The sequence below is a fragment of the Ceratotherium simum genome, chromosome 10, assembly GCF_057802395.1.
Source record: "Ceratotherium simum simum isolate JZ-2026a chromosome 10, ASM5780239v1, whole genome shotgun sequence".
Lineage (NCBI taxonomy): Eukaryota > Metazoa > Chordata > Mammalia > Perissodactyla > Rhinocerotidae > Ceratotherium > Ceratotherium simum.
This window is the reverse complement of record NC_141909.1, coordinates 72,705,660-72,728,300: the sequence shown is the minus strand read 5'-3', so window position 1 is coordinate 72,728,300 and position 22,641 is coordinate 72,705,660. Positions and strand designations below refer to the sequence as shown.

Here is a 22,641-nt window from a genome sequence, read left to right as displayed (position 1 = left end):
AGAATGAGGCCCATCAAGAACTACGGCTCTAAAATTGTGTCCCTCAGAAACTTCCATTCCTGGGAGGCACGTCAGGGGCCTCCTCGGTGCGTGATGTGTCTCTCATGAGTGTGGAGAGAGTATGCGGGGTGTGCATGTGTGAGAGGAGGGGAGCCAGGGAAAGATCAAAGGGAGAGGACATTTAGGCCTTCTAACCCCCTTTCAATGATAACAGCCAAATTTTATTGACTTGATGTGTTATTACTTCACATAAGATTCAGTTTTTAAAAATGACTTCCACCACCACTGAAAAGTAGAAACAGTTGACCTACGGTTATCCTGCAGACTGATAAGCAGTTTTAATTTTGTGCAGAATTTTCATCTGCTTTAGCAACATGTTAAATGAAGTACTTTGCATTTATTCTTAAGATTTTTCAGTTAAGGAAAAAACGTTTAAGTTTCTCAAGAAAAAAAGAAAATACGGCACCAAAACAATTACTTTAAAAATTTAAAAAGAAGAAAGGTCCAGATAGAAGTATTCTCTTACCTATTCTGTTTTTTTTCTTTCTGTTAAAAGCCAATAGAATGTATTAACACAAATGATGGGACTGAAAATGAGAACCTCCTGCTTTTTAGCAACTCTGCCCTGAATCAGGGACGCGATTATGTGACAGAGGACACATGGGGGTCTGTGAAATGCTCTGTACTGAGGGGAGTGGCGTGGCGGGCTTGTATGCTTGTTGTTGAGTATTTCCTAAATCTCCCTCCCTCTACTCTGACCAGATTTTGAAGACTGTTAGGAAGGAGATGTCATATAGACTGGGATCAGCACTTTAAGCTTGTGTGATTAGTACCATATTTCCCTTTCTGAGCTGCTTTACGATCAAAAAGGGAAAAAAAAAAAAGGTTAAAAAACAACCAATGTCAAATATAACATAAGATTGGAAACACAGCAATGGTTGGAACAAATAGGAACCACATTTCCATCATCAGGGTCCAATAACCAAAGGAAACCACCTTTCTCCTCTTGAGGACCTGTGTTTCTCTTTGGAGTTTTAGGAAGGCCAAGGGGAACATTCAGACCGTGTGGCCTCAGGCGAGGCTCTGACTAGATCCCGCCAAGTCTCTGAGAGCCCGTCTGCCACTTCTCTCCCCTTGAACCACACCCCATCTTGTTCCTTCACAGGGCGCCATGACTTTTAGGGGCAGAAGGTGATGGCAGCATTTCCTGGAGATTTTGCAAAGACAACAAACCTCCCCTGGTAAGTTTGCAGGGACCTTCTCGGCTCTTAGGGCAAAAGGGGCAGAACCCAGTCTCTTATGTTTTAAGGAACAGAGGCCATTTACAACACTGGTTTACAAAACTGGATAGTTCTGTTTAGAATAGTCATTCTTATTTTCCAGCTTTGTTATGTTCTCTGGTGTTTATATATTTCAAGTGTACATACTAGCTTATTCTTGCATAGTTGACTATTCTTTAAACAAGTTTTTCATTCCTTCTCATGGGAATGAAGACCTAGTTTCTGAGCTGTAGCTTCACAGAGAAAAGGCAGCTGACATGTAATATTAAATGGTCTTACGGGCCTTTCCTGACTGTCCCTTTGATACCCAACGAAGTCATTCTTTGTCTTTTACAACATATTATTATTATTATTATTTTTATTTTTTTGTGAGGAAGACTGGCCCTGAGCTAACATCTGTTGCCAATCCTCCTCTTTTTGTTTGAGGAAGATTGTCGCTGAGCTAACATCTGTGCCAATCTTCCTCTACTTTATATGTGAGACGCCGCGGCAGCATGGCTTGAGTGGTGCGTAGGTGTGTACCCCGGAACTGGGACTGTGTACTCCAGGCTGCCGAAGCGGAGCACGTGAGCTTAACCACTACACCACTGGGCCAGCCCCTATTATTTTTTTATTTGTAGCACTTAACTCTTGAGGCAACGAGATATTCTTGTTTTCACTCTCTCCCAATTAATTGGAATGTACTTTCCATGAAGGCAGGAAACTAAAAGAGTGCCCAGGACATAATAGGTGCTCAATAAATATTTATTGAAAATATTTTTCAACATTTTGAAAGAGGAAGGGGCTTATTCAGACAGTGAGGAGCTTGGAGTGGGGTGGCAGGCAGGTCAGAGGTAGGCAGGGTCTCATCTAGGATACAGGAGTCCCAACACCACGGCTTTAACATCTGAATGCTCCAGGAGCATTTGATAACTGGGTCACCTGTTCCTCCACTTCCCATCTAGCACCGAATCCAAGAAAATGAGTTGGTAGATTAATCAGCACCCTTCTTTCTCAGACATTGAAGCTGTTCAGAGTAACTGAAAACATTCAGTTTGTTACAGTTGTGGATGCAGAAGCTTAGATTAATGAAAACTGCTATTGGATTTTTACTTCAGACTCTAATTGTTAAATCCGGCTTTTTTCTTCCTCCCCTTCCTTTTTATAAGGCTTTAGGAAAAGAAAAGAAAATTTTAAGTACATTTAGGTAGGACGAAGAGGAGAGGCAAAGATTTAGTCTTTTGAAAGTGAAGTGGAGTTTTTGAGTGTTAACAAAACGGATGATAGATTTCCAGTTTGAAAGCACCAGTGCAAGGACAATTAAGCAAATAAAAGTCTCACTTTTTGAACTCAGAAAGTGATAGTTCATTGACTTAATAGATTTTCAACTCAACCAAATTGCCTTTTAAAAAACAACTGGTGCTGTCTTTCTCGTGACAAGTGGTTTTTTTCACCTCGGTTTTTTCATGGGCCCCAAAGTTTCTTTACATTTAGGCAGGCTTTTGTATGTGGATTTTGGTGTGAATGCAGATTGTTTTTAAATTTCTATCCATGTCCAAACTGCCATTCAGCATTTCTTTCATAAGCATGCTTTAAGCTAGACCACTGATTTTTGTTTGTAATATTTCATTAAGCTAAAGAAACTTCACTGACTCTTCAAGACTTGCCTTGTAATAGTGGGAATACTGAAGGTCGCCAAGTCACCAAAGGGCAAAGGGTGCAGAATGTGCTAGAAACAACTCTTACTGGTTACAATGTTGGCTGCAGCTGGCCCTGACTGGCATTACTTGTAAATTGCAAGGAGGTTGCTACCTGAGTAAGTGTGTTTCTGTTGTGAGGTATGAGGTCGTTCTGTGCAAACTTCAGAAGTTCCCTTGTACCAAAGTTTTACACAGATTGTGCTGGCACCTTCCCAGGAATGTTGAATTCTCACCAGGAGGTGGCGAGCTCCCAGTGACCACCAGGGAACACAGAAGGACACCTGGGAAAGTTGAGGCAGGACCCTTGAGATCTGGTTGACCAGGTAGATGTGCTGGTGTCATGGCTCATGGGACAGAAAAAGAAGAGCGTGTGCCCATCTATACATCTATACATTGTTTTGAACTGGAAGAAAACTCTATGGTAGACATCTTGTATGCACTATCTGAAAAAGAAATCCCACAGTATTTTGTTTACATGTTGACAACACTGTTGGAAATGTTCATAATCATAGCCACAGGGAGACTGAAGATGATGTTTAAATTCTGTCCCTTGCCAGTCTGAAGGTTCAGGAAAGAAAAGAAATTAGTTCTGAATGCATGTATTTCTGCTTTCCATAGTTCATATCTGGATGTTTACCATTTTGTGGTTAAGCAAACCATATCTGATTCTCATTAATGCTTTATGCTTATTTTGGGAGCTTTCCCCTTGAGGAATTAGAATTGTTATATTTGAAATATTCATGCAACCCTCATAATATTCCAGAATATGGACAAGCAGTATCTGTTCAGCTTCCCTCCCACCACCCGCTTCACTCCCCTCTTCCAAAACAAGCCCAAGTAGCTTTCAATGCACGTTACCATCAATAAGAAAAGGAAGTATGTGGGGGGATTTTACGCAGTGAGACAAGCACTGGACGGGAGCTGGGAGAGAGGATATGACATCTTATTGCCCCAGCCAACAGTGTAATGTGGAAAAAGTTAGTTAACGTCTCAGGGTCATGATTTCCTCAACTGTAAAATAAGAAGAGTAGGCCAGATGGTTCGTATGGTCTCTTCCAGTTCAGATTCTAGGGTGAGGGTTCAGAAGGCCCAGAGAGCTGCAGTGAGAGTGTAGCACAGCGCGGTAGCACAAAAGCTATGTTTGTGCATCAAAAGAAACACACGTGGTCTAAGGATAGCAGGTGAAGAGGTGAAGGACGATAAGCGATTTTTAAAAAGGAGACAATATTTACCTATAGCCCAAATCAGTATTTTATTTAAAGTATTCCACCATCCAGAGTGCTTAGGATATGAGAATTTCTGGATGGCCAAGTTTACTCAGATACCTTTAAACTTTTTAAATTTTATAATTCATTTTTAATGGGAAACTGTCTACAATGTACATTTCCATGTTTTATGAGACAGAGTAGACTAAACGGAATATGCAATTTTAATATAACTAATCCTTGGGAATATGAGTATCAGTCATTACTCAATTTGTGTTCAGTTTGTTCCCTGTGCTCATTTTGTAGCTGCAGACTCGGATTAGACGTAGGTTGTAGTAGATTGTGGGCTGAAGGAGTGTAGACACAATTGTGGTCCTGAAATGTGGGGGATTTTTTTTGTGGTTATTATTGCTTTAGAAAGTTCCTGGTATCAATTTGCATCATACTCATTTGTCCCTTTTTCATAAAGGTGGCCCAAGGCTGCGACAACTAAATGAATTCCTGAGGAGTTTAGCATAGGTCCCTGTCAGAGCATTAATGGTCTAATTAAGGCAACATTTCTAATCATTGCTACTAGGCCCTTTAACTTGTAAGCACTGTTCAATACACTGGCACATGCTGGCCCACAGGCTCCTTGTCAGCAGGGCCCACCCCTTCTCTCTCAGTGTCACTCGTAGCGCCTCTTTATAGTCACTTCTGCCAGGGCTGTTTGCTCTGGGGTACAAAACTGCACTAATATAACAGCCAGTCAGGGTCATCTTTTCCTTCTGGCCAGCAAATCAACCGATTGTACTGTGTTTGTATAATCTTCAGATATTTGACTCAAAAGTTTGGTTTATTGACAGCTGGGTGTTCAAGAGCTGGTGCCTTTTTGCTAAAGAGAAAATTAACATGATTAATAAAATACATCAATATATCAGCCATTACTACATTTACCCAAATATACTGAATTTGTTGGCTATGGCACATATGCCCAACCGCCTCCGAATATACAAGTTTTCCCTACATCCAATGAGCTCCTGTTCCAATTGTCCGGCCAGGCCCCTAAGGTTCAAGGGTGATGGACGACAGGACAACAGTGGGATGATTGCTCCTCATGGTGGAACCTGGCATCCAGGGGAGGTGGTTGTTTGTTAAATAAAAACCAACAAGCCTGAAGCCACACAACTGACAAAAAGTAGATTTAGGGTTATTTCACTAACATTTTAGATATATATTTGCCTCAAAATAAGCTATGACTTAAAACCAATAGAATCATTATAATAACAAGTTCAAGGTATTATCTATCAGAATTCGTCGGTTTCCCTTGTTTCCTGTTGTTTACTCACAGTGAGGGTAATATTTGGTTTTGTTGCATGCATAAGCATAATATTGGAATTCTTTCAAATATATTATGTAGTTTAAATCTATCAGTTATTATTAGTTTTTGTTTATGTGCCCTATGGCTCTATATCTATGAATTAATTTCAAATTTATTGTATCATGCCATTTGCTTTTTTCAATTTTGACTAACATATTTACTTTGTCCAGAGTGCTATAAAAAAATCCATTTTATGTTATGACTGACTTTGCAGGTACCAGCATTCCTTGAAAAGCGAAATTGTTATTTGCATTTATAGAATCACATAAAAGGTGTAGGATTTTATTCATCGGTAAATTTGTTGCATTTTATATTTATTGATGTCAATATACTTATTTTTACCCATACAATTTTATACCTTTTGTGTAGGATTGTTGGAATATTGCTGCATCTACAGATTATGATTTTTTGTGTTGGTTCTAATAAATGGTATATAATATTTTTATGAATAAAATAGTATTTCTCCTGCAAAACCACCGTAAAATCACTTTCAATACTTAAGCATGATAAAAAACACTCAATTTTCCCCAAAAGTTCTTCATAAAATCTAGAGGTATCTGGTAGTTAGGCATGTCTTGTGAGTGTCTATTCGGTTTGTATAGAGAGGAACGCTTCTACCTTGATTTTCATTTGTTGAACATTTAGTTAGTATCTTCTGGGTGATCATCTGTGAGAGACACCTCCGCTTCAAAAGCAGTATAGTCCAGATCTGCTTCTGGAACATCTTAAGAACTGACACTTGTAATACACGTTGGGGGGGGGTCTTCCAAGCCCACACGGGGCCACTCTTCATATTTTATCATCAGGGCTTCCATCATTGTTTTCTCTTTTTTTTGTGTGAGGAAGATTGGCCCTGAGCTAACATCTGCCAATCCTTCTCTTTTTGGTGAGGAAGACTGGCCCTGGGCTAACATCTGTGCCCATCTTCCTCCACTTTATATGGGACGCCGCCACAGCATGGCTTGCCAAGCGGTGCATCAGCGCGTGCCCAGGATCCGAACCGGCGAACCCTGGGCCGCCGCAGCAAGGCACGTGCACTTAACCGCTTGCGCCACCGGGCCGGCCCCCATCATTGTTTTCTCTTAACCAGTTATCTCACTACAGGACTGATACTGCTGCAACTTTAACATTTTAAGTAAATGTGTGTGTGTGAAATATTATCCAACAAAGTGGAAGAGGATCATTTATCCAGGAAATTTTTGTCATTGTGTGATTGGAATTCTTAAGTAGCTGCCATGTGTGATGATGACTTTCATTTAGTGATTTTTTTAAAAAAATTCCCAGTTTAAATTCACTTTCATTTAGCACATTTTTGTGTTTCTTTAAAACCATTTTTACTTCTGATTCAAATTCAGGCACACTCAGAGGGGAAAAACAGTGGTTTGTTTTTATTATGTTAGTATAACATAGTGCAGAAACGTCTTATTTATTTATAACTTGAAATTTATACCACTATCTAATTCCAAAAGAGATTTGAGGTGGTTCATGGAGATGTTGACTTTGCTCTTATCTGGGCGCCTTAAAATGTAATTTATGCTCGTTGTTTTGTCCCATATATTTGCCACTTCTTGGCATTTGGTGATTAATGTCTGTAAGTGGAACAAAACTTACGCTGAAGGTATAAAACATCCTGTCATCTGTGAGGTTTTGGCAAGCACTGAGAAAACTGCGAGTGGAAATAATTTGAAATTGTGCGTTAGGCACAAAAGAGCTGAATGGCTATTTTAATTTTAAAGAGGGACTCAGACTGAAAGATAAAATCACTTTTTAAAAGGCATTTCCACTAGAAAAACATTAATGCCTCCCCCTTGCACTCTCTGCATATGTAACATTCAACCATTGGCATCCCTTTGAGAAAAGGAAATGCAACAAACGCTAAGAAGGCCAGGCTGTGATGTCGCATCATTCCTTGTGGACTTTAGGAACCAGGCGACACCTTCACATATTTGCGTTTGCATGATGTCATATCTAAAAACTCTTGAGAAAAATAAGTCAAACGAGTTTGACATTGTGTAAACAATGCAACTTTTGTATTAATCTCTCTTTCCAACTTGGCATTTCATATTACACATAGGGAAGTAAAATCAGGAAGAAGAGGAGGAGGAGGAGGACGAAGAAGGAGGACGACGAGGCTGGAAGGAAGGGCTGCAGCAGACAACTGTGTCTCGTTAGGTGAGTGGCTGAGCACACATTCATTGGGTTGACAGATGGCTCAGGGCTGTTTTCCAACAGTGTGGACTGGACGTTTGGGCACAGTAATCTCCTTTGGCAAAGTGAAGAAGCAATTGCAGCTGTCCTCCTGACCCCTCCAATTCCCTTTCTGTGCACCGTCCCTCATAGCTTTGTGCTTTCCTCTTTCCCCCAGTAGTCTTCCAGGAGCACAGCCCACCTCTCATGGAGCCAGGGGAAGAGTCAGAGACACAAAAGAGAACCAAGGACCAAAGGTGGTGGACTCTGTGGGCCTGGCCCTCAGCTCCCTTATTTGCAGCATTGGGAGGTGTGCATATCAAGGGCTTCCAAACCAGAATGACTTGTGCTTATTAAAAAGTCGCTTTCTTGGGCTCCACCATAGACCACGTAAATCATAATGTCTGTGGGTAGGACCCAGGAATCTGGATTTTTAATAATCCCTCAAGATGATTCAGATGGATCATAAACCTGATACCACTTGGGCTCTCATCTAGATTATCTCTTACTTACATTTAGCACTAACATTCTATGGTTCTAAGGCCACTTGAGTTTGTCTTTCTTACTCCCCCTGCAGAGAAGCTGGGTCACAGATGTCCAGCAAGAACGTTCTGAGAGCCCCATCCTCATCAGCTCTACAATCTGCGGATCTCTCCCTCGGCACATCATGTCTTGGCAGGCAGAGAGTGCAGGTGCGGGTGGCTCATGGATCAATCTGTGGAGCTGGAAGCAGAGCTGGTCCCAAGGCAGCATAGCAACTGCTCCCAGCTCATGGTCACCAGGTGGCATCAAAAGACACTTAGGAGAGGCAAATACGGCAACACACTGCTAGACCAGCACACACATTCCACTGCAAGGAGATCGATACTAGACAGAGGCAATGAAATGGAGAATCAGGTCAGGCTGGAGGGAGAACATTCTGGATAACATCAGGATTGTCAGGAAGCTGGGGAAGGAACATGCAGGGCCAGACTATGCCAAGAGTCCAAAAGGGTCAGAGACAGAGTCAGCCTATTCCCAAGGCAGAGCAGATACTTTCATAATGACCTGTGTAGCTGGACTTCTGGGCTGTTCTGGGGGTTGCAGGAATAGTCTGCCACCCTGAGAAATTCTATTGACGTAAATTCTTGGAAATGTAGCCAGCTCTGTGAGAGGAGCCAGATTCTTCTTTGAGAATCCTTTTTTTCCATGGCTCACTAAGTAAAATATAACTTATATTCTCTGGGACTCAGTTTTCTCATCTGTAAGATATGGGTGTTGAACTAGATAATCCCTACAGTATCTTCAGGCTCTGTTTCTATGGAAACAAAACAAAATAAATAACAGAGACAGGAAAGAATGAAAAGAAATTGTTATTCAAGATAGTTATGAGAGGAGGTAGAACTTCCCGGAGAGGTAAAAGTTGCTAGAGGGCAGAAGGAAAGCTTGGCTGAAGGAAATGAGTGCAGCAGACCAGATGTGGGCAGGGATGGGAGAGATGCCTCCAGAGACCAGCGTGCACACTTCGGATCTGGTATTGCAGGGGAGCCAGCAGGAAGTGGGTGCTCAGCTTAAGACTGTCTAAGGCCAAGGTCTAAGCAAAACTACTCAATGCAAGCACCGCTAAGAGTATCCTCCACATAAAAGGACTCAAACTCCTCAATCTACTTGCAAGATGCCGTTGTTGTTTATGTAGCTCTGTGTGAAAGATGCCCGTGCATTAAAGTCTCCAGGGGATATTCACTTTGCTCAAATCTTCAATAATAGTGAGCATCAATCTTTCAAGTGGCAAGTATACTGTCTATAGTATTTTTTAAAGTCTGAATAAATTGAAAGAAGATTTAACATACATGTTCTATTCTGCAGCCTCAAGTCCCACAGTGCCCCTCAGCTTCCCAGCATGCTTCTAGTGTCCGGGCAGAGAGCTCCTTTCAGTGGGAGCCATTGTCACTGGCATGCACATCACCCTCAGCTACAAAGCCCTTCCAGTCAGGAGGATGGTGGTTTCTCTAGCAGGGGCTGAAGCTCTAGACTGTAGTACTTGATGAGGTGCCCTTTTTGATGCATCTTATCCCCCATGTACCTAGAGACTCAACCAGGAATGGGGCTCCTCACAGTCACATATACAACCTTTCTTTTGGAGCTTACTTTTGCCCTGGACTGCACAAAGTCCATCAGCACTATTTATCTCTTCTGACAAGGTAACCAGTACCTCTTCTAATTGCCAAACTCTCTCCTCTGCAACTCCTGGAAAAGAGATAGATGTTCCTTCCCTGAGGGATTTGTCCCTTTCCGTCTTGGGGTTGAAGGGACTTTCAGGTTGGGCCACTCACACTACGGACTCCTTTAGAGCGCAGGAGTTTGGTCGTTGAATGGAGCCCCCATCCCAGACACTTTGTCCCTGTCTCTGTCACCGAAATGAGCTTGAGGAGAGTGGAAGGGGCAAGTCATTTCTTCTCATTGCTTTAGAATCCTTATTCTAGCAAACTGGGGCTACATACCCTTTTACAGTGACTGGATATTCTTAATGTACAGAAACAAGATATATTGACTCTTAGAAAGCTTTCTTCAGAAATGGCTGCAAAACTAAGATTGAAAGAGCTTAAGTAGACTCAAAGCAACATCTCTCACAGATGTTAGATGGCTTTGGGAAGAAAAGGGCAAGACCAAGTAGATATTTTCTTTCTGATGTGAACTGAAAAGCAGACTTTTTCCTCTCTACCTATTGCCCAAATAACTCATCTTTCTTCAACTCTGTCCTGTCTGGAATTTATCCTATTTAATTTTTATTTTGATATTCAATTTTTCATTGCCAAGTTTACACTTGGTTCTTTTTCATTGCTACTTGTACCTATTTCATTTCTCCTTGTTTTTATTTTATGGAGTCTTTTTCTTGTTAAAAGAAGTTATGCCTCATTTATCTTTTTGAACACATTTAGCGCACTTATTTAAAGGTTTTGCCAAAAATATTCTATAAAATTGAGCTTATATAACATTCTATCAAAAATGTTTTGATTGTTGATTTTGTTGGCTGTCTTTTTTAACATTAGATTTCCTAGTGTGTTCTTCTTTCCCTCTCAGACTAGCAGGTTTTCAATTGCTTCCTCCTGACCTTTGAGCCTCTGAAATCAAGAAGAGTAAGAGCAGTTTCAGATGCCTTTTCTACTGTGATATTGGAGATAGCAGATCCCCTTGCAGAGCCAGAGGCAACTTGGCTTACTGTCTCATATTCAGATGAATTGATGTGCTGCTTTCTTAGATCCTCAGCTCTCTAAAAATTATAGCTCCAGGAAGAATTTGCCACATTATTTTTCCTTTGTTGTTTAGCCTCTTTTCGTGATGAGGGAGAGCCCCCCTCAGCCCCTGCCTTCACGCTGTGATCCTGGCTCCTGCCCCATGTGTGATGGAGAACTTTGAGTCCCCTTCACCCCGCAGGACCTTACCCCCTGGTAGCCGCCACCTACGTCATACCCAGAGCCTAGTGGGCTTTTGGTTTCAGCCAGCTCACCATTTTGCACCTCTATTCCATTTCTTTTTTTTTTTAAGGTTCTTTTTTTTTTTTTTGAGGAAGATTGGCCCTGCACTAACATCTGTTGCCAGTCTTCCTCTTTTTCTTTTTTCTCCCCAAAGTCCCAGGACATAGTTGTGTATCATAGGTGTAGAGATGTAGCTCTTCTGTATGGGACGCCACCTCAGCATGGCTTGATGAGCGATGAGTAGGTCCGAGCTGAGGGTCCAAACTGCTGAACCCTGGGCCACTGAAGCGGAGCACGTGAACTTAACCACTATGCCACTGGGCCGGCCCCTCTATTCCATTTCTGGTCCAGGGTGATCTTTATCTTGTTTTAAATTCTGGCTAAGGTCTTTCATTTTTCTTTTTAAATGTGTCCCCTGTCATTGCAATATTTCACTTCTTATTTCCCTATATGTAAGCTCACAGAGTGAACACTTAACTATAACTCCAAAAATGTAGTTATATTCCTGCATTATCCTATACAAATCCTGCTCTGCCTTCATGGTTTCACAAACATTTGTTAGTCACTAATGTGTGCAGGTCACTGTTCTAAGTTCTATGTGAGTGTGTGTGTGGGGGGGGGGCGGGGTATAAACCTTTCTGACTTCCAAGTCCTTTTAATTAAATCTAGGATTAACTCTTACACTCAAATAACTATAATGTGGACAGTGCACGTCATCTTCTGAACCAAAAATAAGGATGCATGGTCTAATTGTAAGCAAACAACTTAATCTTCCTAATCTGTTTCCTCAGCTACAATATTGTAACCTACTACTTTGAGTCTACTTCAAGATTAAATACTATACTCCAAGGAAAGCACTTAGCTCGGTATGTGGCACAACGAAAGCATTCAGTGATATCATCGACCATCATCTTGAGAGGCAGTGTGCCAACTTCACGCGCCATGACTTAAAAAGTACATATTAGTAGTAGTCTCCTGGGCAAAATATTTTCATTTTTAAAATTTTCTTCTCCCTAACTTCTTGTTATTCCTCTGTGGTAGAATGGACTTTTCTGTCCCCTTCACCACCTCTATTCCTGTACATCCTCATCTCTGCCCAGGAGGATTTTTCTAGCAGAATAACACATCCTTGTCATGCATGAGGGAGGTTTGTTTTGAAAGGCTTCTGCTCTGAAGATAGTGAGAACTCACCATTCCCTCTTTGGATAAAACCAGGGATGGGTTTCCCAGGGCTCAGACACAGGGTCAGTGACACAGGAGATCTTGGGGGTGGAGAGATGGTAGAAAAGGAAGGGAGAAAGGAAACCAGGGAGAAGAGACTTCCGGAGGCCTATCTGAGAAGCCCTCCACGTGGTCTGGAAAGTGACCTATTGGGAACAATGAGGAAATATTTTAGACCCTCTTTTCGACCCTGAGAATGTTTGTGATTGGCTATGAGTGTGACAGGATTCTTTCCGGTAGTAGCCTATCTATCCTTGGTTCCACTGTAGAAGCGGCTGGGTTATGTCACTTTTTACAAAGATAAAAGTGTGGTCCAAAGCTTGATGCCCTGGGATACCAGACCCTGGATCACTATAGGCAGAGCTAATTGTGAAGACTGGTGAGCAAGTAGTGCCTATACCAAACATTTCCATAAGTCATGTGTGGATATTTCAGTCCAAGAAGTGGCCTGGTGGTGGCCCCTTCACATCCAATGACAACAGAAGGACACAATATTTAAAACTGAGACTCTTCTGGAAAACCTAAGATAAGTGGACACCAGAGTAGGGTAGATGCCACACAAACCATTGGACATGAGAAAGGCGTAACGGCTATTCCTTCCTGACCAGAAACAGTCTATAGATGTTGTGCCTAAGGGAGCCTTTTGAGTGAATTCAGCAATATAAAATGGGAACAATCGTGCACTAAGTGCCGAGAGGAATGTTTTATTTTATTTTTCTTTTCTGTTTTATAACCACAAAGTCAGCTGATAAGGGAAGCATAATGTTGGCTGATGGCCTGTTTTGGTGATTAAAACGAGAAGGCTGTAAAGGAGGTAAATGATTTGCACACATGGCTAAGTGCCCCTGGGGTCATGCCTAACAAGTCAAGTTCATTTGGGTGAACACAGAAAAAAAAGTAAAGCTTGAACACAGTCCAAGATTTAGGATGGATTTAAAGAAAAATGTCAACCAGCCACACTCATTTTTCGTAACCTCAGTGTCATAGTCAGAATAGTTTTGATATACTGGAACTTCTATAAGTTAAAACAACCCTTTTGAGCAGAAACCAGCAGTGTCGAGTTTCATTTTCAAACTTGGATTTGGTGTGGGGTAGTTGGAAAGTGACAACAGCTTTGAGTTTTGCTGACTCCCTTTCTGAGAGTGTTGATGCAGCACGCTCAGTCCCCAGGTGCTGGGCCATGTCCCAAGACTTCCACAGGTGTGGAGAGGTTTCCTTGTTCCCCGAATGACAGATGCTGAGGTTGGAACTTCATTAATATTTTTGTATCAGGAGCTGGAAAACATTTTTGTTTCCTCCAAAATCTGTCTTCTCCTCCACACCACAAATTAGAAAATATGGAGAGAGTTTACTGCTTTCTGGGATTTTGAAGTAGTAATGCTTCCATGCCTGGGAAGACCTGGAACATGCCTCAGTTGCCAGGCTCCTCAGGGCTCTGAGTGGCCCTCCATATGTGGCTTCAGTGTTTGGGTTCAGTGTTATGTTTCTCTCCAGGTGTTATATGTTAAGACCCACTCAAAATGAAGCATGGGCATTTTAGTCAGTCTAAAACAAAGGAGGGAAATTGGAATATCATTAACACTAGGGATCAGAGAAGCAGATCTAAGGTCACAAAATACCTGGCTCTGCCAAACCAAAACCCAAAGAACAACAACATCCAGATGCTTTTGGCTCAACTCAGGCCCAGAACATCTGCCCAGGATGTCTGGGATGGCTCAGAATTTATCTCAACTTTGATCTGCTTTTCTGTGTTACCTCAAATACTGATACAATGTCAAAATAGAACCAAGTTCTTTAATTGGATGACCCAGCTTCCTATTGGAAAGAAGGTCATTTTCCAGTTAATAATTTTAGCTGAATGGTCTTTCGTAGCATTTGGTTCAGGGTACAGAATTCATAGAATCAGTATTTAAAAACGGATTTCTTGTTGATTTTACTTTTCCTTATTTAAGTGCCACAATCCACTACAAACTGTAATTTGTTAATTTTCTTCAATTTTCCTCTTTACTGTTCCATTTTATATCCACTGTTCTCACTCTTATTTTTTATCACTGATGCCTCAATTTCTTACTGTTTGCCACTTTTTGAATGTTAGGGCGTTTTGATGATTTTGTTCCCGTTGGTTTGACGTATTTCCTTGCTCCTGTGTCTGGCCCCTCTATTCTTCTTCCATCATACGTCATTTTGGACAATTAGGCTTTCATAGTTTCCAACTCTTTTTTTTTTTCTTTAACGTTACTTGCTACCTTATATTTTTAGAATATTTTTACAAGTTCTCAAGTATTGCCAAAAGGAATCAATTAACATTTTCTTGAGACTTTACTTTGGAAATAAAAAAATAATAAATAAATTTCCCCACGCTAAAAAATGGAACAGTGTCCTTGTGTTCATCATGGTCAATTCAGATTTTGGATTTGAAAATATTGTCTAAACACAAAGGAAATTTATGGACAAAAGACTATTAAGAAAAAAATTTCGAAAATTACTTTTTATAATTAGTTAAATAATGCAGGAAAACAATCATGTGGTAGCCAGATTATTAGAGAAATACTTTTTTACTGGCTTAGACTGTATAAAAACTCTGACACTAAAATAATACTGTCTTGTCTGAATGGGTGAAAGCAGAATATTCCCGAATGTATTAAAACAAACATGCACTTTTTATTTGTTGTTAGTGCCTTCGAGGCAATTCCAACTGCTAGTGACTCTGTGTACAAGAGGCCGGAACCCTGCCCCCTGTCTTTTTGTGCCATCTTCTCACCTTCTAGCGCTACATCACACAATGCTCTGCTGCTATTCATAAGGTTTTCATGGCCAATTTTTCGGGAAGTGGGTGGCCAGGTCCTTTTTCTTAGTCTGTCTTAGTCTGGAAGCTCCACTGAAACTTGTCCACCAGTTGAAATACTGGTGGCGTAGCTTTCAGCATCTGAGCTGCCACAGCATGACAACTGACAGATGAGTCCTGTGGTTCCTTGGTCAGGAAAGCACTTTTTGTGCTTATATTTAAATATCCCATATCTGCTTGAAAATGTCAGCAAAAGTAATTATTAAACTATATATTGAAAAAACGAAATTCCCACGTCTTCCTCTGTGATAACATCTTCTTGGGTTTAGTGTCCTTAGAAAAGCCTTTGCAACTAACTCAGGTCTTGGAATAAATGCTGAGGTAAAACTCGACTACTGCAAAGTAACATTATTAATGAGACATAATCTGCTTATTTTTTCCTCTGAAGTGTCGTTATTTTAATACCAGAAGTTACAAATCAAATTCTTTTTCCATTGTGAATATCCAGAAGCTATAAAATCAGGTATTAGCAATGGGGAAGACTTATTACAAAAGTTATGTATTGAATTATCCATTCCAAGAGACTGGATAGAGTCAGACACTACAGTGAAGTTCTTGGACAATTATGTTGGAGATTTTTTTGTTTGTTTTGTATAAAATCAACACTATTTCATCTATCTAAATATGTTACAGTCTGGCAAAAAATTGACTTAGAAATATTCTCATTAATGAATACTCATATCTACTTGAAAATCCTTAGTATCTATGAGATCTCCCACTCCAGTCTTCTCTTTATATTTAATTAAAAAAATAATATTATCTCCTTTCAAATTGTATTTTTAAAGTAATATAGAATATATTCTCTTTGTGAAAAATTCAAACATTATGAATTAAGCTAGTCTTCCTCAACCTTCCACTTCTGATCCTGATTCCTTTCCTAGAGTAAACCACTGTCATCAGTTCATTTTATATAATTCAAGACTTTTTATTTCTTCTGTGCATTTCCATCTATATCTATATCTATGTCCATATCTATATCTGTATCTATAGCCACATAACCATTTCGTCCATTGGGCACTATAAGCATAATGACAAACGCCTACATACTTTTCAGGGACCTTTAAAATATTTAAGTCCTAAAATTTTTTATTGCCTCTAAAATGTAAAAACTACACAATTGAAAAATAATGTTTAAAATTCTACCAAATTTAATATTGCCAAGTTTAGTATTCATTAACAAGTCATTACATTTGAAAACAATAGGTAGATTAGATTTTGCTCACTTCAATGTTCCCAAGTATGAACGATAATTGTTGAAAAATCAGAGCTAATTGCAAATTAATTACTTGTAACAAAATCTTTTCAAAAGCAAAATCAGAAAAATTCTTTCTAAGTTTTGCAACAAAAACTTATATTTAATTGGAGAAATACATCCCAAATTAGGTGGAGCAGTGCCTTCAAAATTTAAGTTTGTCTACAGCCTACAAATTTCTTAAAACTGCCCTATAGAACTATATAGTGTAATTCAGTGTAAGTATTTTTTTAAACTTGCTTCATTCACTCAAATGGCTTAGAGATTTTCAATATGAGTAGATGTATATCCACCTCCTTGTTTTGTAGCTGAATACTAATATTTCACAGTGCCAGTTGGGAAGCAGAGTATAGTTATCAGTGGAAACCAGTGGAGAAAGTTGGTACTTAAAGACTATTGAGCATAAGCAAAATTAAGAACTATGTGTGATTACAAATAAAAGCTCTGAAAAAAGAGCCAGGTATCATAGCACACACCAGGCACCCTAGTGGGGGGAAAATAATGGCATGGGATATTAACTCGCTTGGTCACTCACCAACTCTATCAGTAAATGTTGAGATTCTAGTGTGTGCTCCTCACTGTGCTAGGCATGGGGGATATAGTGCTATATAAAGTGGACCCCATCTTCATGGAGCTTAGATTCTGGTGGGAGAACAGACATTACACAGTACTTCATAACCACTGTTATTACAGGGAAAGTAGAGGGCACTCTCACCTATTTTAGGGGTTCAGTAATGTCCCTTTGAAGAAGTGAAATTTAAGCTGGACCTGAGGGATGAATAGGATTTTTCCTAGTCATGTGGAGGTGTCAATCTGGGTTGGGGAAAAAATGGCATTACAGGCTGAGAGACTAGCACATGGGAAGGCCTCAAGGCAAGAGGGAATATGGCTGCACGTGTAAGATGATAAACAGCAAAGGAGGCAGGAGAGCTGGGCAGATGTGAGAGTCTGGATGGCTTTGAAAGCCAGGTAGGGAATTGAGTCTTACAACTACAGGCAATGGAAAGTCATTGAAGGGTTTTGAGCAGGGCTGTGGCCTGGTCAAATTTGTCTCTTAGAAAGAGAACTAGAGTGATTTTGTGGTGGATGAATTGGAGAGGAGAAAGCCTAGAGCAGGGAAATCTGTGTGGAGGTTGTTGCAATAATCCAAATGAGACATGAAGATCAGACTAGGGTGGTGGACAGTAGTTCACTGATTCAAGAGATAATAGGAGGCAGAATTGATGGGACTGGTTACTGGGAGTGAGAGATGATGTCTAAGTTTCTAACTTCAGACATGAGGACCAGAGTGGACCAGAAATCATCTTTTAGCCCTACTAGTTAAGGTCATCACCCATTCCTTAGTAGGAGTAAGTTAGAGAGTGACATCAGAACCCAGTTCTTTGTATATAATTACAAATGGTATATAGTATATACTTTCACTCCAGAGCAAATTTGGTCATTTTCAATAATATGTTTTTTGTTATTTTTATCATCTTAAAGAATGCCCTGCACTCTACAGTTAGATTTGGATCCCCCACCTTACAATCAACAATTCAGATCTTGGAGTGAGCAAAACCAGGTAAGTACTGATACGGAATTCTCAGGGAAGGAGGTTTATTTCTATTTGGATAAGTTGTATATGTAGTTTGACTTCACATGTTGGGTAAACTTCTGTGATTCTGATTATAGTCTTCTGAGCTTGGAAGGGCAGATATTATCTGCTTCATTTTACAGTACGGAAATCGAGTCCAAGAAAGGTTAAGTGACTTGCATAAAGTAATGTGGAACCAGTATATCTGACTCAAGTTTGGAGAATTCTTTCTAGTTTAATGCTCTGGTGTCCCCAGCTAACTCAAATATTGGAACTGGGCCTGCTGGGAAACAAATGGCTGCTGTTGGTGGCTAAAGCAGGTAGGCTAGGAGGAATAGCAGAAAACACCCAGCCAGGAGAGAGAAACTGAGAGACGGGGTCCCAGCTCAGCTGTTTTATCAAAAATGGTTGTTCCCTGTGTTTGTGCTGAGACTGCACATGTTTCGTTTGTCAAATGATACCCAAATGGGATCAGAGACAGCATTAATATGTTTGAAATGGTGACATGGTGACGTTTTTCACCCTGAGAAGCAGTGTACCTTAAGTGCCTAATCTTGAAAATGAGTGTCTCTGAGCACTTGGGGGCAGGGCTAGGGTGAGAGATGAGTCTTGGTGTCCACACAGTGCCTTGGCAGCACACAGCAGGAGTTCAAAGGGTTGTTGAGTGGGTGACATCAGCATGCTGCACCACCAGCTGAACATGAGATTGTTTCCAAGTTCCCTTCCATAGGATCCTACTTCTGACAGCCAGCGTTCTCCATTTCACAGTGGGCTGATCAGCCAACTTGCAATAGAATGAAGGTGATTCTAGGCCTATGGGCACACTTGCAAGGCAGTTTGTTGAAATTCTGCTTTTAACAAAAAATTCTATTCACGTAGCTCGGGGGTGTGTGTGTGTGTGTGTGTTAGCTGCTTGGGTTTTTTTTTGGTTGTTTTGATTTTTTAAAAAAAATATGGGTACCCATACAAGTAAGAGATTTGACTAACGTTTTCTAGTTGAAAACCGATGGTTTTGGCTTCTGAGGGCATGGCCTGGTGTATAAGAAATAGGTGATATATTGCATGTTCTAAGCTAAATCATAGTTATGAAAAAGCCCTTTCTCATGCACATGCTCTTCTGTATTATATACGAAAGCTCTCAAACAAATTACGTGCTACTATTTTCAGAATTGTCTCCAATATGTAGGCAAAGTAGAATCTGTAAGTTTAAGAAAAGTAGCTTTCCTCATCCCAGTCCTCCCCCGTCTGATTTCTTTGGGAAGACATTTCAGAGAGGCTTGGCGGTAATTTTGCTCAGAGAACATTTCATGGTCGATTTAGAGTGCATAAGTCTTCTTGCTTTTCCTATTTTAAAAATGTCAAGCCAGTTACTGGCTTCTGAAGCTGCAGAGCCTGCCAGCAGGACACATCTGTGCTATCTCTTCTTGGTCCCAGTAGGTCCTGATCAGAATAAAGGGCTTGGCCCATCTGGCTCTCATGGTGGCACCCTGTCGGGAGGCACAATGATGCTACCTACCAGAGGAGGTCCCATGATCGATAAACTAGGTTCCATTACCTGTACAGACCTGCCTAGACATGTTCTTTAGATTCTAGACCAGAAGTCTGGGAGCTAGTAGCCTCTGAGCTGCCCACAGAAAGATTTGTTTTGTCCACACAGTGTTTTTCTTTTAAAAAGGAACTAACTACCAGTATTTTAAGATTGTGATATTTTATATTAAAATCTGGATTTCAGCCTCTCTAGGAAAATCAGAAGGCCTGGTGACACTGGGTTTCCATTCCTACATGGCAACAACCGGTCTGTTTGGATGAGGCCTGTGTTTTTTTCCTTTGCCGCCTTCCTCACCATCATCAGTATCATCTTCTTGTCACCGTGCTTGCACAGTTGTGTTGTGTTCCTCACACCCAGCCTGGCTTTGCTCCTTTTTGTTCCCTGCTTATATCTAGAGGCATTTAAATTTGTGACTCCTGTTCTAGTATATTTTATTTAAAACGTTAAATTGGCTTTAATTGACTTGCTTTAAACTAAAAGAATAAGTTCTTGTCCTGTAGACTTTACATTTAAGCTGGAAAAAGGCATTACTATTCATTCATTCATTCATTCAACATTTCTTGAGTACCTGCTGTGTTCCAGGCATTGTGCCAGACACTCAGATACAATGATACAAAGCAACCCCCATCCCTGCCTTCATGATTTTACAGTCCAAATATAAGATCACTGTTATAATATGATCACTATATGATTATTATTATCATCATCATTATAATATGATAATGATTACAGTCCAATTCAGTTATAAAAATGGTAAATATTTGCTTTGCGAAAGTAAATGGTTGCTATGGGAAAGTGGAAGAGGAAACCTTAATCTATACAAAACAACCAAAGAAAATCTGCAAAGTATGACACGTGCTCCCTGCTCTTGGAGTGAGTGCATAAGGCGATGCTCTGAGCATACCTATGCTGCAGAACTGGAAGATGTCACATAAGAATTACCTGCAATACTTGTTTTCTGAGATTAGGATTCAGCTCTGAAGCTGTAATGAACGTAAATAAATCATCCTTTGATGATTGTGAAGTCATTTCATGATATCACTGGGCCGCAAGGCTGTCTTCAGGAGTGTCAGTCTTCACTCTACTGTTTTGTGTCAATGGGAAATTTTCTTAATCTCTCTGGGCCTCACCATTCCCTTCTGTAAGATCCCTAGAGTCCCTTCTAGGGACTTCCAGCTCTCCGGTCCTGTGATTTATGAATGAAATGGCAAAAAATGCATGACGAAGTATTTAGAGTATTAACAGCATACCAAAGTATTTTTGAGGAATGGGGTAAGTTTGGTAAGGTGAGCTTTCAAACTCTGAGTCTTGAAGGAATTTGAGCGTTTTGTTTAATAGAGAGAACTTAAGAGAGTATCCTAGGTTGGAGATGAGAAACAAAAGCAAAGATACAAAATATGGGCCAAGAATAATAAAGGAATAGGCAAACCATAGGTCACCAGCTAATGAGAAAGTTGGCACCAGGGTAGAGCAAGATAGAAGCTTGGAGGGATCAAGTGAGGCCTGTAAACTGAAGGGATTGGATCCGAAGGTAGAAAATTTAGTCTTGATCCAATAAGAAGGACTAAAGTGGTGTTTTAAGACAAGTATTTGGACAATTCTGTAGACCAGGCCACTGCCTTCCCACCACCCCCCAACATCACTGACTGACAATTTTCAAAGCCACTCACCCAGCTTCTAGGTAGAACCTCTTGTGTGCCTATGCAACAAAGGCCTAGTAGCCTTTGGGTCTTAAAGGAATTAGTCACAGCCTAAAGTCAATTGAGCTGTGATAAATAAAACTGTGACTGAAATGAAATTATGAATGCAAGCAGCCATACAGATAATATATTTTTTTAAAAGCCAACGGCTGAAAATTTTTCAGTAGTTTACAGTCTGAGTGAATCCTGGGTAATTTGCCATTGCCAGACACTCTTCCCCTCCTCCTTGGCTAAGAACATACAAGAATCTGTCAACAACAGATAAAAGAAGAAAGAAGAAGTAGGGTTAATCGATTTTCAGGCTCTCTGACCTGAAATACGACCTACCTGGTTACTTGTAAATGGCAGGCAGGGCATCATTTTCCTGGATTCTTTTGTTCAAGAAGTTTGAGACTGAGTTTTCTAAAGTCTCTCACCTCTTTTAAAAGCAAAAAAGGAAAAAAAGAATAGTAATCTGCTATGCTGGCAGAGTAGAATTGGGGTCATAAGTGCCAAAAGATGATTTCCGAATTAAGATGATTTAAAACACAAGGAGGAAGCTGCATGCCAGGATCCCTGTCTGTCGCAGCAAGTGTTCCAGAGAGCTAACCTGAGCAGTCACGGCTTTCATCAGTCCTTCACAGTATCTTCAGAAGCAATTTTGTGTGATTATTTTATGTCTTCTATATTTGAAAATCATTAACTCAGCAGGACGCTAGCCATCGGAAGCAAACTCTAAACCCACTTTAGAAATTCCTTGGAAAAATACTCAGGGCCTGTCATATGTATTGTTGCCCTCATTTTGAGAAATTTCCTTATCAGCTTTCCTTTGTTTATCGTAAGGAATGAAGTGAATCCCGCCCCAGCTTTGCAGAGAGCCCAGAGAGTACTGGATTCACGGCAGCATCTCAAAGCAAAGGAAAAGGCAAGTCACCTTAAGGTTTCAAAGAACCTGTAGAGACTTTTGGTGGGGAAATGGAAGATAAATGACAGGGACTTACACACCTGAGTCGTTTGGAGGCATTGTTTTGATACTTTGAAAATATTTATGATGTGGGTGGAGCAAGACCAATCCTAGTTTATCAGGTTTAAAGCTGCTCTAAGCAGAACTGCTTTGCGCCACTGAAAAATGGAGGCACAGGGCATTAAAACACGAAGAACACCTGTGCTTTATTGGACTGCACCTGCCCCAGCAGAGGTGTGCCCTGCTTGCTACAGGCCCTGGGTTAAGGGCTTGCTCTGTGCAAGCAGAACTTTCGTAAAAACAATCATATTGTAAATGTAATAAGGGAGCTTCTATTTAAAGAATTCTACCTTTCAATCCACCCTCTATATCATCTCTAAAATGTTCTTTTT

General features: G+C 40.5%; 1 long non-coding RNA gene across 1 annotated transcript in view; it reads left to right on the top strand.

The window, feature by feature from the left end:
- LOC147916175 (uncharacterized) overlaps nucleotides 1-22,441 on the top strand; it is a 43,415-nt gene extending 20,974 nt beyond the window's left edge. Inside the window, exons 4-8 of the long non-coding RNA XR_015553363.1 lie at nucleotides 1,166-1,241; nucleotides 7,599-7,696; nucleotides 8,289-8,403; nucleotides 17,967-18,045; nucleotides 22,129-22,441. This is a non-coding gene — a long non-coding RNA (uncharacterized LOC147916175). The remainder of the gene's footprint in view (nucleotides 1-1,165; nucleotides 1,242-7,598; nucleotides 7,697-8,288; nucleotides 8,404-17,966; nucleotides 18,046-22,128) is intronic.
- The last annotated feature ends 200 nt before the right edge of the window (nucleotides 22,442-22,641 follow it).